Genomic DNA, 15,488 nt, shown 5'->3' with positions numbered 1-15,488 from the left:
ATTTTGCTGCCATTAGTTTGGGCCATCATCTCCACTTGACTCAAAAAGATGAGTGATCTACTGTTCGAGAAGACTGGCAGGTCCATTAATTTTTCCAAGGATCCTAAAAGACAGTTGGCCAGACTGCAAAATGTTCTGCCATTGCTACCTTCATCCTGGATTTGGTAGACTACCTGAGGTAGTTGGTAGACACCTGAACCTTTAGACACTGTTAATCAATCCAATGGCATACATCAATCATAAAAGTTTCTATTTCCTCTGCACTCAGACAGCCTCAATGCAAAGTCAATCCTTCTTGTGATGCCAAAATGATATATACATTAATATGCTAGTAGGATGGCGGCAGTTTCAGTTTAATCCTGAGAAGTAGTATATTTTGGTAATAGTAACTGGGAAAGGAAATACTTCTTGAATTGCAAGATTTTAAATGAAGCAGAGGAGCAGAGAGAACTTAAAGTGCAAATATACAAACAATTATGATGATATTGCAGGCAAATAAGACCATAAAAAGGCAAATAAAATAATTGGATTTGCACCTAGAGGCTGAGTATTTAACCAAAACTGCAATGGGCTTTGCAGGTGGTTTCTAGATCCAACTGTTGTCACAGATTGTCACAGGTTAGATCCTGGTAAAATCATTTCCTGATTTCCCAAAAGGTTGTGGTGTATTGAGGTTCAATAGTTGTTAGAGTATAAGATTGCACGATTTATTAAAGTTTGATTAAACTCAATGCTTAAAAGTATTTTTAAAGTATTGCCGATGTGCTATATTTTTTGTTTTTGGGTTGCTGTGCTGGATTCGGGAAAGTTACTGTTTACTGGTATTTGTCAGAATAAATGAGAATAATTTAAGAGAGCAACAGTGCTGTGCGTAGCTTGCAAGATGGCTCTGAATGGGCTTGTATCTTAGAAAAAATGAGAAGTGAAGGATCTTGATTTTCAGAGTGCACCTGAAAGGAGTGTGTAATTCACATGTAAAAAAGAGATGAGTATCGTGACACGATTAAATAATTATCAACAGTGATAATTATCATACTGACAGAAAATATGGTTAAAACAACAACATGACTAAAACAACACCTTCATTTATATACCACCCTTCACATGGGGTAGCGACTAGGAATGCTGATCCACTGAAAATGTGTCCTTGAAATACCCCACCACCCCATCTTCAGGAGAATGGTTTCACACAGAGGTGCTGAAGATTCACTGTTGGAACATTTTTAGTATGCAAGGAGCGGAGGCCACCATTATTTCCAGGCACAAGAGCAATGTTGCTTCACCAGGTACCTGTATTATTTCAGATATTTGAAAATACTTCAAATTATTTACATTCTGAGCTAATGCTGTTTCCCAGTGACTATTATCTTCGACACACTTCTAAGAAAATGTATATGTTTAATCTATTTTTTTGACAATTGACTGCCTGACACATGTCACCTTGCTTAAAAGTAAACAAAACAGTTGAGAGCTCCACATATGAATGGAAATCTCTGTTTGTTAGAAACAACAATCACGTCAAGTATCTGATTACCAATTATTACATTTGAATTATTACAGAATACCTTACCAACATTTGTACGTTAACATGCTGATTACAACATATGTTACGTTCATAGATCAGTGACAAGTGGAATTTCAGAACAAAGTAAACTGGTTGATGACTCCCAGTCCAAAAATTGTCTCCTAAGACAACATATCCAACCTTTGACTAAGGCATTGGGCGGTTACCTACTCCCAAGTACACTAATGTAATAATAATCCTTACATTTGTATAACGTCTATAACTTTTCAAAATACTTCACAAGAAATATCTGCAAAGTATTGTGGCTGTATATTTGTAGGCAAACATGACAGCATAATTTGTGCACAGCAAAGTCCCACATTAATTAAATGGCTAATTTTATCTGGAGGATTTTTGGACAGGTCAGGGGTAGGAGCACCCTTTTGTTTTCGAATAGCATCATGGGATCTTTATTGTCCACTTGAAAAGGGGGATGGGGCGTTGGTTTAAAGACTCCTTGGAAAAATAGCCCTCTGACAGTGTGGCACTTGTCCAATTTAACTCTGTAATCATCCAGGAAGCATCTGTTTAAATGTGGGCAAAAGAGTCTTCAGTTTGGCTTTCCTCTCTATCCCTTACTAGAAGTAGATTCTGTCAGTCGCAACATTTCAGAGAACATCAGATGAGAACAGGCACTGTGAGACTAATCTCATGTTCATGTGAGTTGAACCATTCAACTGCACAACAATTAATAATTGATATGACCTTTGACTTTGGGAGGACATCTCAAAGCAATTTGCAGAGCTGACTTGGAACCTGAGCTGGGGATAGGGGAAGCTGAAGAAGATGGGGATGGGAGGTGGATGAAGAGGGGGAAAGTGATCACACGCACGGATGAAAATAAACTTTTTTGAAGTGTCTTTTAAAGATAGGGAGGAAAAGATTGTGTCTGTACATCTGCTGTAATAGCAAGGTAAATCTTCAAGTTATCCAGGCACTTTGCATGACGTTTTAGTTATGACGTACAGAATTAATGTACAGCAATGTTTAGATTTGTTTTAATAATATATAATTTGAATCTGGTAGAAATACATCACAGAAATTCCTCACAGTAGCAGAGGGATTTCCCTTCAGGCTTTCTGCTGTGCTACAAATGCCACAAATGTGTTAGTGTGAAATGGTGACCAGGTCAGTCTCTATTATTTCCCTAAATATCCAGTCACCATAACAATTGCAGTAAACCATAATTATCAAAGTACCTTGATAAATTCATCTGAAATATTCTATAGTGATTGTATATTATAGAATATGAGCATATTACAAATTTTTTTTTTAGAAAGCTGATTCAGACGAACTCAGAAAATATTCTCAAAAACATATGTGATGAAATATCACAGATAAATTTAAGTCCATTGATTTAACCAAATTAGACTATTTTGTTCATAATTAATTGAAGATGTTTGAGACCTCAAGGTTTTCTTTATGCTTCATCTCTTTCTCATTTTCCCTGCAATGAAAAGAAAGTATGCTTCACAGATTCTGAGTGCTTGTGCACCTACTGTAACAGAAAGGTAAATCTCAAGGGCAAGTCATGTGCCAAGCAGGGCAGCACACGTGAAACTAGCAGTTTTCCATCTTGTGCTCGGTGTTGATTTTAGTTGGACACACTTCTAAATATAAGGCGAAAACATTAACTTCAAAGTAAAACAACTAAAGCATATTTGTTGTGATAGTAACAAAATTAATTTTGGATATTGAAAATAAATTATTTTTTATTTTAAAATAAATATAAATAAATTAATATTTGCTATCCATAGTGCCATTTGAAATATTTTACAATGGATTAAATTGAAATTGTGAAATTAGAAATGCCTTGCTTGAATGTTTGGCATGTGGTGAAAATGGACTGCATTCTTTTGTTCAGATGGTCTAGGCATTAGTAATCTAATTGAGAGGTAAACCTTTGTTCGGCACTTAAGATGATCAGCAAAATCAATTATAGAAGATGCTTCTTAACTGACAATTATATATCTAACTGGTTGATTTACATCATATTAATTGTACCAGATTAATTGTTTCAAAAATCAATAATTGTTTTAATTTTTGGAAAATCTATAAACTGCTTGTGAAGTTGAAGCTTATTAACTAAAACAACTGACTAATTTTACTCTTACTTTGAAAATGGGCCTGAAGTTATAAGAGCAGAGTATTGATCTATTTGAACATAGAGATTACTTAATTCTGTGTACCTTTTTGTTTATTTTAAGTCATTTAAAATTCCGTCAATATTTTACTGTTGTATTTGGAAAAAAAGTAAGGTTTATTTTCCCTAAAATGTTATTTAAAAAAGAGATAATAATAATAATAATAATCCTTGCATTTGATATAGCACTTTGCATGTCTTCTTGATGTCTCAAAGAACTTCACAGAATAGACTGTAAAGCGAACTGACTGCATATTTGTGGGCGAAACATGGCAGCCAATTGCGTACAGCAGTGTCCCACAAACAGTCGTGGATTGAAAATGACCAACTTATTATTGTTGTTTTTTGTTTTGGAGGGATTATTATTAGGGTGTGGAGTAAGGAAACTTGCCTAAGGTTTTGTCCTGCCTGGAATTGAACCCAGGTGTCTCGCTTGCAAGGCGAGTGCTCAAACCACTGAGCTGCAGGACTCCAATACTAATTGCAGGGATGTATTCATTTCCCTCCAGTTTCAATTGCATTTGGTTATGTAAAACATTTAAATTTTACTATTTTAAAATTATTTACAGCTTTAGTTTATTGTGTTATTTATGATAATCGTTTCTTAAAAAATTGAAAATACATTTTAGCATTTAAAGAAAAAGTGTTTTTAATTGTTATTTATTGGTATTTTATGAATATTTCTTCCATAATCACCCTGGTTATTTCTTAAGCAGACATTTCCCTCGTCTATGATTGCTGTTTTCTCTGGATATGTGAATAAGTTTACTGGGTGGTGTTGTACTTGTGCAAAATTAATTAGTGAGAAAGAAAACCTTGTAAATGTAGTGCATGACTGCTTCCTGATTCAATACTTCAGGGAGCATACAAGGGATAGCTCTCTCCTAGACATAAGTTCTGCGTGACCCAGACTGTATTCAGGGACTAAAGCAGTTGAACCACAAGGCGGGTAATCATGATCACAGAATGATAACATTTAAGTTGACTTGGAACATGCAAAACACCAACAAACTGTTCCAATATTTTAATGGCAAGAGGGAAAATGTTAAAATCACAAGGCATCAAAGGCAATTAAAAATAAGGAGGAACTGCAAATCAAACATTTATTAAATAACTACTTCATGGAGATTTTCTTTAACCAAGGAATATATTAACAACATAATGTTCAATATCATACACAAGAGTAAAGTGATTTAAAAAAATAAGTTTGCATTGCATTGTCTTAATTTTCACTGGAGAAAATAATCAATAGGTGGTAAAGCGATCCTCTCAGTCAGTGGAATTTTCCTTCAGCACTGGATTCACACTTTTTTTTAAGTGAGGGGATTTTTAAATTTTGTTGCCCCCGAGAGCATTTTCTAACTTTTTTTCCCTAATATTAATTTTCTAGGGTTGTAAATGGGTGAAATTCATGCTTTATCTGACCAAATATTACATTTTATAAATTATCAGGCCTGAGCCTAAGTCTCTGGCACAATTGGATTGAGAGTGACTACACAACACTGTGTGCTCCCCAAAAAAGTCTTTGCTAAATCAATTATATTTTCTAACAAGAGTCCATTAGAAATTAAATATAGCCCTGGTTATTTGTGTTGTTTGAGATGTGTTGTGGTTCTTACTGGCTAATATTTTTCATATTAACTCAATGCTGCTGCTGGATCAAAAAAAGTAGGAATGGGAATCCAAGATGGCAATGGAATTTTTTGAATTGGGCTTTGAAACAAACCATTGTGCCAAAGTCAGGGAGGAGATTACTTATATTATAAAACTTTTGCAGTTATAGACAGGCTTCCTTTGTAATTTTTCAAGCAATTGGTAATTGTGACAATGAATGTTGCATATTTCACCTTATATATATAACCTATAATGCTTTCTATGTAAAATAAATCTTCTAAAGTACTTTATAAAATAGGATTGACAAGAAATTAAAGTGAATGTCACATAGGCAAATATGGCAGGTAGTCTTTGCCAACAGAGTTCTATAATAATAATACTTACAGGACTTACTATAAAGTGCAGTGACTGTATTTTGTGGGGGAATGTGGCAGCCAATTGGTGCACAGCAATGTTCCACAAATAGCCATGACGTGACTGATCAATTTTACACGGGGAATTGTTGGTCAGGACACTGGGAGAAAGTACCCATAAATAATAAGAAACAAAGCCAATTAATTTGAATTTGCAAATAAATTTGGATGAGGAGGGAGTAGATGCTTGGATAACTATGGGAAAAGCTTCCATGTTCTTTGAAACAACAATGTCAGGATGGTCTCTATAATTGTTAAGCTAGAACCCCTGGACACTTCATGATCTGATTGAGAAACTGAGTTAGACGAAGACAAATAACCTTCCTAAGACCAGCAATATCAGGCACACTGGACTCTGCTGAGTACTTGTTTATATTTACAGGACCAATCTTAACTAAATATTCATCCAGTCCTTTTTTAAAGAGTTCCTTTAATTAAAAGGAATTAATTGACAAAGCATTAACTGCTTTGCTGAGAGTCTATTCCACATTTTCATTACTGTGTAAAGACTCAAGGGAGCTCTGAAAGCAATATCCTGGAGTTGTAGGAAGGAGGTTTGATTTCTCACTAATATGGTGAACAGATTGATTGCAGAGTCAATCTTCTCTCTCAAAAGAGCAATGTGGGTCAGCTATACCAGACTGACAAGTCCCACAGTCTATCATCATAGACCTTCTGTAGTGTCACAAACCAGAGAAAGCTCTATGAAGGATTCACAGATGTAGTTTCTAACAGTGCTAAGCAGCAATGTCACCCATTGCTGTAATGAAGGGTGCACTCTCTCTTCAGTAGGAAGCATCGTGCATACCAAATCTTGGAAAACATTGGGTACGAGTTGGCATGAGTCCAGGTTTGAGGATCTCCCAGTGTACATTGGGGTACTGATTGAGTTTAACCAGTTATGTAGAACTATGTATGAAACTGTAACTATTAAGAACACTGTCTGGCAAGATTCTCATTGCTTGTCTAACTAAGACCACCTTAACCATTAGGACTTTGGCTTGCAGGGTTAGCAGGTGCAGAGTTTGAAGAATCCCTGCCTTTTTTCTGCCCTTCTAGCCTTGCCTCTAAGATAGGTTAGTTGGTTTTCATCAATAGTGCCTGGAGTACTGTGGACCTGCCTGGCTCATGAAGTGCACCACCAAGAGAGCCACAGGGAATAGGCTTGATTCCAAAATTCATATTACTTTGGAGCCTAATAAAGGAGGATAGTAACAACGAAGGACATATGACATTACTAGTTGAGGATTTGCAAAACTTTATTACATATATTTGGCATGCATATTAATATTGATATAATAATTCTTGCCTTTAATATAGCACCTTATCATGTCTTCGAGACGTCTCAAAGCGCTTCACAGAAAGTGGATTGACTGCATATTTCGTGAGAGAAATGTAGCAGCCAATTATGCACTGCAGTGTCCCACAAACAACCATGGATTAAGTGACCAAATTATTATTATTATTTTTGTTGAAGGGATTATTACCCCCAGAAAAGCGATCTGCCAATCGACTAACAACCGTGTTCCTACCTACTGCTAGGTAAACAGAGGCTTGTAGAGTAAGGAAACTTGCCCAACATTTTGCCTTGCCTGGGAATCAAATTCATGCTTGCGAGTCAAGTGCACTAACCACTAAGCTACAAGACTCCATATTACTAGTGGGTGATTAAAAAAGCAGTAGGCATTATATTATCTGTTTCACTACTGTGAGGAGCTGCTGTAATTCTCACCTGTTAGATGAACAATTATTCTGTCATCTCCGTTGTGCAAAATATATCCTCAGTGTTTTGGGCTGTCTTTGAGGTACTTGTTTCTCCATCTGCTCCTGTGTTTTGCAACAGCCTGCATGATCAATTGACTTTTTAAAAAATAAATTGATAGTCCATGACTTTTAATGGCCATCTGTTCGCAGTGCTTTCTGTGCTTTTCCTTGCCTGTTGCATTGGGATGATGTGTGGAACCAATACATATTTCACTGAAGCATTGTTTCCTATGCTTTGTATGGGTATTTTGCTTCTCTTTGCAGCTTACAGGAAAATATGCTATTCGCTAAGTAGCCCATTTTCATTTATTAAGGAGGCAAGCTTGAATACATTTAAATGAAATTGGAAGCCTTAAATTACCAGAACTAACTTAAGAAGTATGAAATTAGAATATACAGTGTTAAGTACTCAGCAGTACACTGACGTGAGTACTGATGGAAAATGGTCTATTTCTCTTCACATTTACCTACAGTCCAAAAATAGGTTCTGTAATTTTTTGACTTCCTTCATGACATATGTTTTACTAATCTCATTATCTGCTGTAGGTTCCTGATCCAGTGACTTGTACTGGAATTAGTGAATTTTTGTTATTTTTTCCCTCAGTTGCACTCAGGTATTCTGAGGGATGTGCACATATTCTCCAGAACCATACAGAGAGTGGGAAGTAGCACAGCCAATCACAGCTCACAGCCTGATGCATGAGGGACTGTCTGACAATCTAGTTAGGGAGCTCAACAAGGTTGTGGCACCTTGCAACTACGAAAGAAGGAGAGGCATCCGATATCTGAAGTATGTCTAGAGTTTTTCACCCCACCCAGCAACCAGCTTTTAAACGTACGCTGCTCTGTTAAGAATTCATGTGCTCCAGTTATGTCTCCTTATCCCGCTTCTTGTGTCTCCAACCCCCTCCCCCCAAAACCCTGTCAATTTCCCAATCTGAACTGTACATGAAACAGGAAGAAGTTGAGGGGAAGCCAATAGTTCCCAGCACTAGGGATACATTCATTTAAATCAGTTAAAGGGATACATTCTCATTGTACCAGCTGACCAATCTGCTATGCTGTTGTTTTTCCCAGCAGCCTGTAGCATACTTGCACCAGCACATGATTATCAGTGGTCTTAGAACAATCTAAAATAACAGAATTTACAAAGTAAATGAATTTACAGAGGAACTATTGGCTTCCCCTCAACTTCTTCCTGTGGCATCAGCCCAGTGCACAAACCAACAACATTTTTCCCAGTTTCTATGGCAGATATCCACTTTCAACAATGGTACTCAAAATGGGCAGCCTTCAGACAACAACAGCAACAAGGGGTGGAATAGCTCCACGCAATATTGAGGAAACTATGACATACATTGCAGAATTTGTGGCTCGTTCTCCACCTTGATAATGCTACCTACGACCGAGAATATAATAATAGTAAAGTGCTGTTAATTTGGATTTAGATTACAGCACTTTTTTAGGAGCCAAGTAAGGTTTTGATAGTGATGAAAGAAATGTTTTGATGAAAAACAAATGTGGAATTTTGCTCTTATATTAGCACAGGATGTGTTCTTTCACTCTCAATATTTCGTCATTAAATCAACAAATGTTTGGCCAGAATTATACCCCTTACTTGTTAATTCTCCGTAATCCATGCAGATTGGGAAAGTCTTTAACCATCTAAAAAAGAGCACAAGTTTCACACTCCTTTGCCAGATATTGGCTGAAAAATAATTCCAAGAGTAAAAGTTAAAGTAAGAAAATTAAAAATTTGTTTTAGTGGCTTTGAATGAAAAAAGTTAACCTTTGCAAATTTGAATGAAAGATAACGGATGGCTCCATTCTGAAAAGGCTGAGATAGCATTCTCTGAAAGACATGGTGTTCAGTTTCAAGTGTCAGCTTCTGAAAATATTTTTAATAACAATCTCTGTACTGTTTCTTCATGTCCCCAGTGATCCCACACTTAAGGAATGCAATGTGTTTCAGAATACAATCAAACCTGTCTTCAACAATCACTTAGGGGACTGGGCCAAAGTGGCTTTTATATAGAGGTAGCCTCTGATTCAGGGTTCGTTGGTGGTTATTAACAGAGTGTGGTTGTTGAATGTAAGTAATTGCTAGAACAGGTTTAATTATATTGCCATTGTGCATGCTGATATAACTCTCTGCAGCCTATTTTACGTACCAAGAGAGTTCAGTAGAATTTTATAATAATTGCGTTTTTGCCATTGCAGTTAATAATCTCAACCCAAACTCCTTCTGCTACATCTCTTGCTCTGACACAAGACCCACTCTTTCTCTTGCTCTTATACCGTCCTCTATCAAAAATGCTCCTCCTCTTCACATATACTCTAATATAATTATTATATTCATTATATAGTTAATTAATTATTCAGCCTTTCTGCCCCCACCCTTTGGAACTCCATCGCACATTCCCTTTGCCTCGCTCCCTCCCTTGTCTCCTTCAAGGCGCATCTCAAAACCCACCTCTTCGACTGAGCCTTTGGCCACCCTCTTACCCTCCCTGCCCTCCACCCTTCCCGATCTTGACCCCCAGCTTGGGTCCAAATCCTTGACTGTCCAATGCCTCGGGGCGTCCTACTGATGTGAAAGGCGCTATACAAATGTAATTTTGTATTGTATTATATAATAAGATATTCTGTACTTCCTGGTTATAAATTGTCGGAAGGCTATTTGATAAAATAATCAAGAATTGAATCAGATTAATTTTAGTTTGTCTTTTGGCATTTTTTCATGTCATTTCCTTTGCATAGTCAATTCCCAAACTTTCTATTGCTTTTGGAAATACAGAAGATTAGAGGACAGCAAATGTTTTATGCACCATATGCAAGGAACAAAATGTGATCAATAAATCCTGGTATTCTACACAAGAATTGGAATTTGTTCCTTATACAGGAGATAAAATTGTGAGTAGAATCACTAAAGCTTCAGGCATCTCAGACAGTTAAAGCTACCATAAACTGTTTCATACTCCCCTTGAGTCCAATGCAAGCCAAAACTGCAAAGGTCTCTTACTTAAAAAGTACACAATGATAAAAACATGCACAGTGTACTCTATTATTAAATAGGTACCAAAATGGCACCATATTAATATATAGGATGTATAAAACAACATTGCCTGTAGTCTTTTTTAAATCAGGTAGTATTGTATGAAATACATTTTTGAATATATATGCCAGACTCAAGAAATAAAAACTTAATTCATTGTAAGGTTAACAACTGCGCTGAACTGTTTGAAACTGTTTTATAGCTGTTTATATCTAAATGCATGTATATCTATTGATATGGCACATCTCCATTCTCTTATGTAAATTAATCTCACTTTTATAAGGTCATTCAGGTTGTCACCATGAGCTGACTGAATAGTGCATTTGAAGTGTAGGTAATAAAGGACTTCATTACTGAATCATTTATATTTTCCTCGCTGACTCAGAGCAATTAAATTAAATCCTCAAAAATAAATGTTCAACTAACAAACTAGGTTAGAAGCCCCCAAAGGGGCTACAACTTATGGGAACACTTGGTTTGCTAAGTCAATCAACCACTTGATTGACTGACTTAGCAAACCAAGTGTTCCCATAAGTTCCCATCAATCAACCACTTGATTGACTGATGAAGGATGAAGCCATGATCTCCCTGGCTGAGAAATGGTTTTCTACTGATCTACATCCCAGGCCTCAGAAGAAATTATGTATAGCTTTGTACCTTTAACTATTTCTATTTCAAAAGAGCTTATAATTATACAAAACGAATCCTTGCATCTGATATAGTGTCTATCATATCAAAACATCACAAAGGTTTGATAGGTAATTATTGTCAATTATTTGTAGGTGATGACAGCTGCCACTCTGAGCACAGTGAATCCCATAAGCAGCCTTTAAGTGAATGATCTATTGCCTAGAAGATTGTTGGCTTTGCCACTGGAAGAAACTCCCTTCTTTAGCCAGGTTTCTGCATTTGGAATAGTTGGAAATCAGGCTTTTTTTTTGCAACTGGTGACTAATCAGGTGCATGTAGTCAGATTTCTGTCAAACTAGTGCTTCAAATTGGCAAAGTCACTTTAAAATCGGCCAGTGAGGTTGAGAAGAAGACAGCTTTTTAGATAATGTGAACTTTATCCTTCCAGTATTCCAGTCCAACTATCTACAACACTGTTTCATAAAATGAGTGCAGCTGCAGTTAGACAAGTTATACCGCAGGCAGTGCCAACCCAAATCAGTGTGAGACTGCCTCCCTGAAGTGGTCTCACACTGTTTCTCTCAATTGGGTTTGGGACCCGCTAGTTTACAGTTATACTGCAGAGCTTGTATAGTTTTGACATACAAATAGCATTGAATCAGGGCAAACTGTGCAGTAGAACTGGCCTATAAGAGTTTTTGTCTTTTCCCTTCATACTTTTAAAAGGATTGTCTCATTCTTTTGTAATTACAAATGGATTTACCATTCAGTTTAATTCTATTTGCTGCACTGTCAAAAATAGGCATTTGTGGTAATCTTCCACCACATTATTATATTATAAAAACTTTCCCAAATAAAATTCTTAACTATTTTACTTTGGAGAATTTATATTAAATCTGCTATCAGCCCATCTAACAGCATTTTAGACAGAAGTTAGTTTCAACAAGAATAGCAGTGAATTAAGGGTACAGGAAACAGTGCCAATCTCTATTCCATAGCTTTGTCTAATTGGCTGCCTGTTTAAGGTATAAAAGGCCTTCATTGGGTAGATCGACTTTAAAGGCCATTATGATTCCCTCATTGGCAAGAGGCAGTTCACTACATTTAACCTTTCCTCTACACAAGTATTTTAAGATCACTTTTTGTAATTCAAATACAGAGTTATGACACATAATGCAGATTTACAGTCAAAATATGTTATAAAGAAGATGAGGGTTCGACAGTTTAGGCATAATCAAAATATTATGACCACTAGAATTGAAAAGCTTTCCTAGTGAAGTCTTCCCTATGTTGCTTTCAAATGATAAGAGATAATTGATGTATTGGGGTATGTGATGTGTACACAGAAACCACAGATCAGTATGCTATATGTATGTTGTACCTTTAATAAATGTACTAATATTTTGTCAGTAACTACCTAAAATAAAACAGAAAATCAAAAGTTAAACATCACTTTAATTACACAACATTATTGTCCAGCATTATGCAGTGATATTACCGATCTGTAGCAGTACAATTATTTTCTAATTATTAATAGCAATTATTAAATAACAAGTGTTTTGGAGCAGCTGATAAAGTTGCACCACTATGCTTCTTTCATGTTCATATTTTTGGAAAATATTTTCTTTTCTCATACGTTTCCTGATTCAAATGGAGAAGTTTTTTTTTAAATCCTATGAATAACACAATACCATGAGGTGTAGTCCTTTGACATACCGATACTGTGGGAGCTGTTCTTTTTTCTGGATGCTGATAAAAGGGCTAAATTTGGTTCCTAACTATGCTGCAAACTGCATTATTCAATCATTTTAATATTAAAATAGTGCAACTTACTGCTTCAGTGCATGACAAATGGATGGTATGCTTCAGGAAGTGGGTGGATATTGAGAAATTAACTATAAAGTGGCACAAGGCCTCATAACTCACAAGTGTCACAGTCACAACTGAGTTATGTTTACAGTATGACACTCATTTCTCATAAGCCACCATCACTGTTTCCAGATCTCAGAGGTGAAAATTGCAAAGTGTGTTATCTTAGTGGTACCAATTAACACATGCATTGAATTGGTACTCAGTGGTGCTTGGAGGGTCGTGCCCCTCAATCAATATATTTTGCGATCATTGCAGATCTAGGAGAGCAAAGAATCCAGCCATTAGATCTATAGAATAACTGTCTCCTGGATTGGGCTACTGTCTCATGCATTGGGCTACTGGCTCCTGGATTGGACTACTTGGTAGAGAAATATAATTTTCACTAAACAAAACAATTAGGAAAGCTGGCATTCCACTAACCAGCAGACTGTGCTGGAAGATCAATGAACAATTCTCATCCTGTGATATATTAGTTTAGGTACATTTTGGAATTGATCCATTTAATAAATGTACTGATACTCACATTGTCTCAAAGTGCAGCAAGGTCAAAATAGAGCAAGCAAAATTAAAGTCAGGTAAAAATGAGCAAAAAATGGACCTAAGGAAAGAGATGGAAGAAAATAAAATAATGAGAATGATAGAGGGAATAACAATGTGATATTTCATAACATATTCAATGTGATAAATTAACAATTGGGACAAATAGGGACGCTATGGGTTAAAACTAGCTTATTGTAAATTTAAAATATTTGGTTTGTTCAGGTCAATTTTGATCATCTCATAGTTCAAGGTATCAGTATAATGAGCTGTCTACAATTTGCAGAAGTGAACAAAAAATCATCTTTAAATGAATCAGGGTGACAGATTGTAATGAAGAGCTGTGATACATAAGGTCAGGTCATATTATTTGAAAAGAGTGCTTTCTTCACTGTAGCAAGGTATCTAACAGACACCTGTTGAAGGAAGCAAGGTGTCTTTGCTGACAGAATCGACTGGGCTCCAGATAAGAAATCTTATAAAATGTATCAACACCAGAGAGGCAGAAATGTCAGGATGCCAGTGCTGTGCCATACACTTAGTCTCCAGCGGGCTATTCTCAATGGAACTGCTGCGCTAAAAGAACAAGAAGAACAACAAAATTACATTTGTATAGCGCCTTTCACATTGGGAGGACGTCCCAATAAGATAGAATTTAAGAGTTAGACAGAAACAGTTAAGTTAAGTTTAATTTATGTAAGGGCAGAGAGAATTTGAGCATTTTATGTAGTGTGAACCACAAGTTTAAAGAATTTATGTTGAAGAGATTTTGTATCAGTAATAAAGATGCCTTTATCCAGTGGGGAGATCAATTGGGGCAAACTCTAGAGGAACCTTAAAATACCTTCAATATTACAAATAAAGAGGCCTCAAAAATGAAGAGATCGATTTCAGACTATTAGACACGAAAGAATTTTAGACTTGGGGATTTTGTTTTTGCAGTGTTCATGCCACAAAGCTATTACTGAGCTGACAGCGAATCATTGTCAACTTTTTGAATTTTGTTTAATTGCCAGTGAAACTAAAAGACCAATCTGGTTGCAGAATCCAGGATAAGAGAGCAAAGTCTAAAATTTAGACCCATTAGTAGTGAAATCAAAAGACATTTCTTTACTCAGAGTAGACAGTTGTGGGATTGTGGAATCCACTTCCTCAAAAGACTGTCAATACAGTTAGTAAGAATGTTTGAAAGGGAAGTAGATAAAACTTGGCCAGGAAGATTATCAAGGCGTATGGAGAAAAGGCAGGCAAATGGCATTGAGTTACTGATCAGACATGATCTAAGAAAATGCTGAAATGCTGGATGGCTGAATGGCCTACTCCTGTTTCTGTGTTCAAACCATAATCGTTGTTGAGCATCTAACCATAATGGAAATGAAGACTGAGCCTGCCAGGAGCAATTCTATGGCGATATAAAAACACAGAGCTAATTGGAAATCAGAATTCTTGGATAATATTACACAGAGGTCAAGGTTTGTCAACAAGGTGATGTCGTGGAGAATAGTGAGGTCATTGCCGTTGACCACTCAGGTACAGATGGACCTGGCAAAAGGCTAATTATGTTTAGCTACAAATGCATGATCTCAGGAGATGAAGGAACTCATATTCTCTGCAGGAATGGCAGCTGAATGGGCAGGAAATGTGCAACAGCAGTTTGCAGATTTCAGTTACCCATAATTCATAGTACAAAAAGGATGTCAGGGGAACTGAACACTGCAACTGGATGAATAGGAAACAGTTAACAAACAATCACACTGTTTTAATGGAGAGAAAAGCAAGCTATGAAATGAAAGGAATGATTTCACCACAGGGGTTAGTTCTTCCTTTAGTGCTTTCGGAGTAAATCAGCGTATTCAATTTTAACCTTGTTCTCTGGTAACATTTTATTCTCTGTTT

This window comes from Callorhinchus milii, unplaced genomic scaffold (assembly GCF_018977255.1).
Source record: "Callorhinchus milii isolate IMCB2004 unplaced genomic scaffold, IMCB_Cmil_1.0 Scaffold4, whole genome shotgun sequence".
Lineage (NCBI taxonomy): Eukaryota > Metazoa > Chordata > Chondrichthyes > Chimaeriformes > Callorhinchidae > Callorhinchus > Callorhinchus milii.
Note: the sequence above shows the minus strand (reverse complement) of the source record.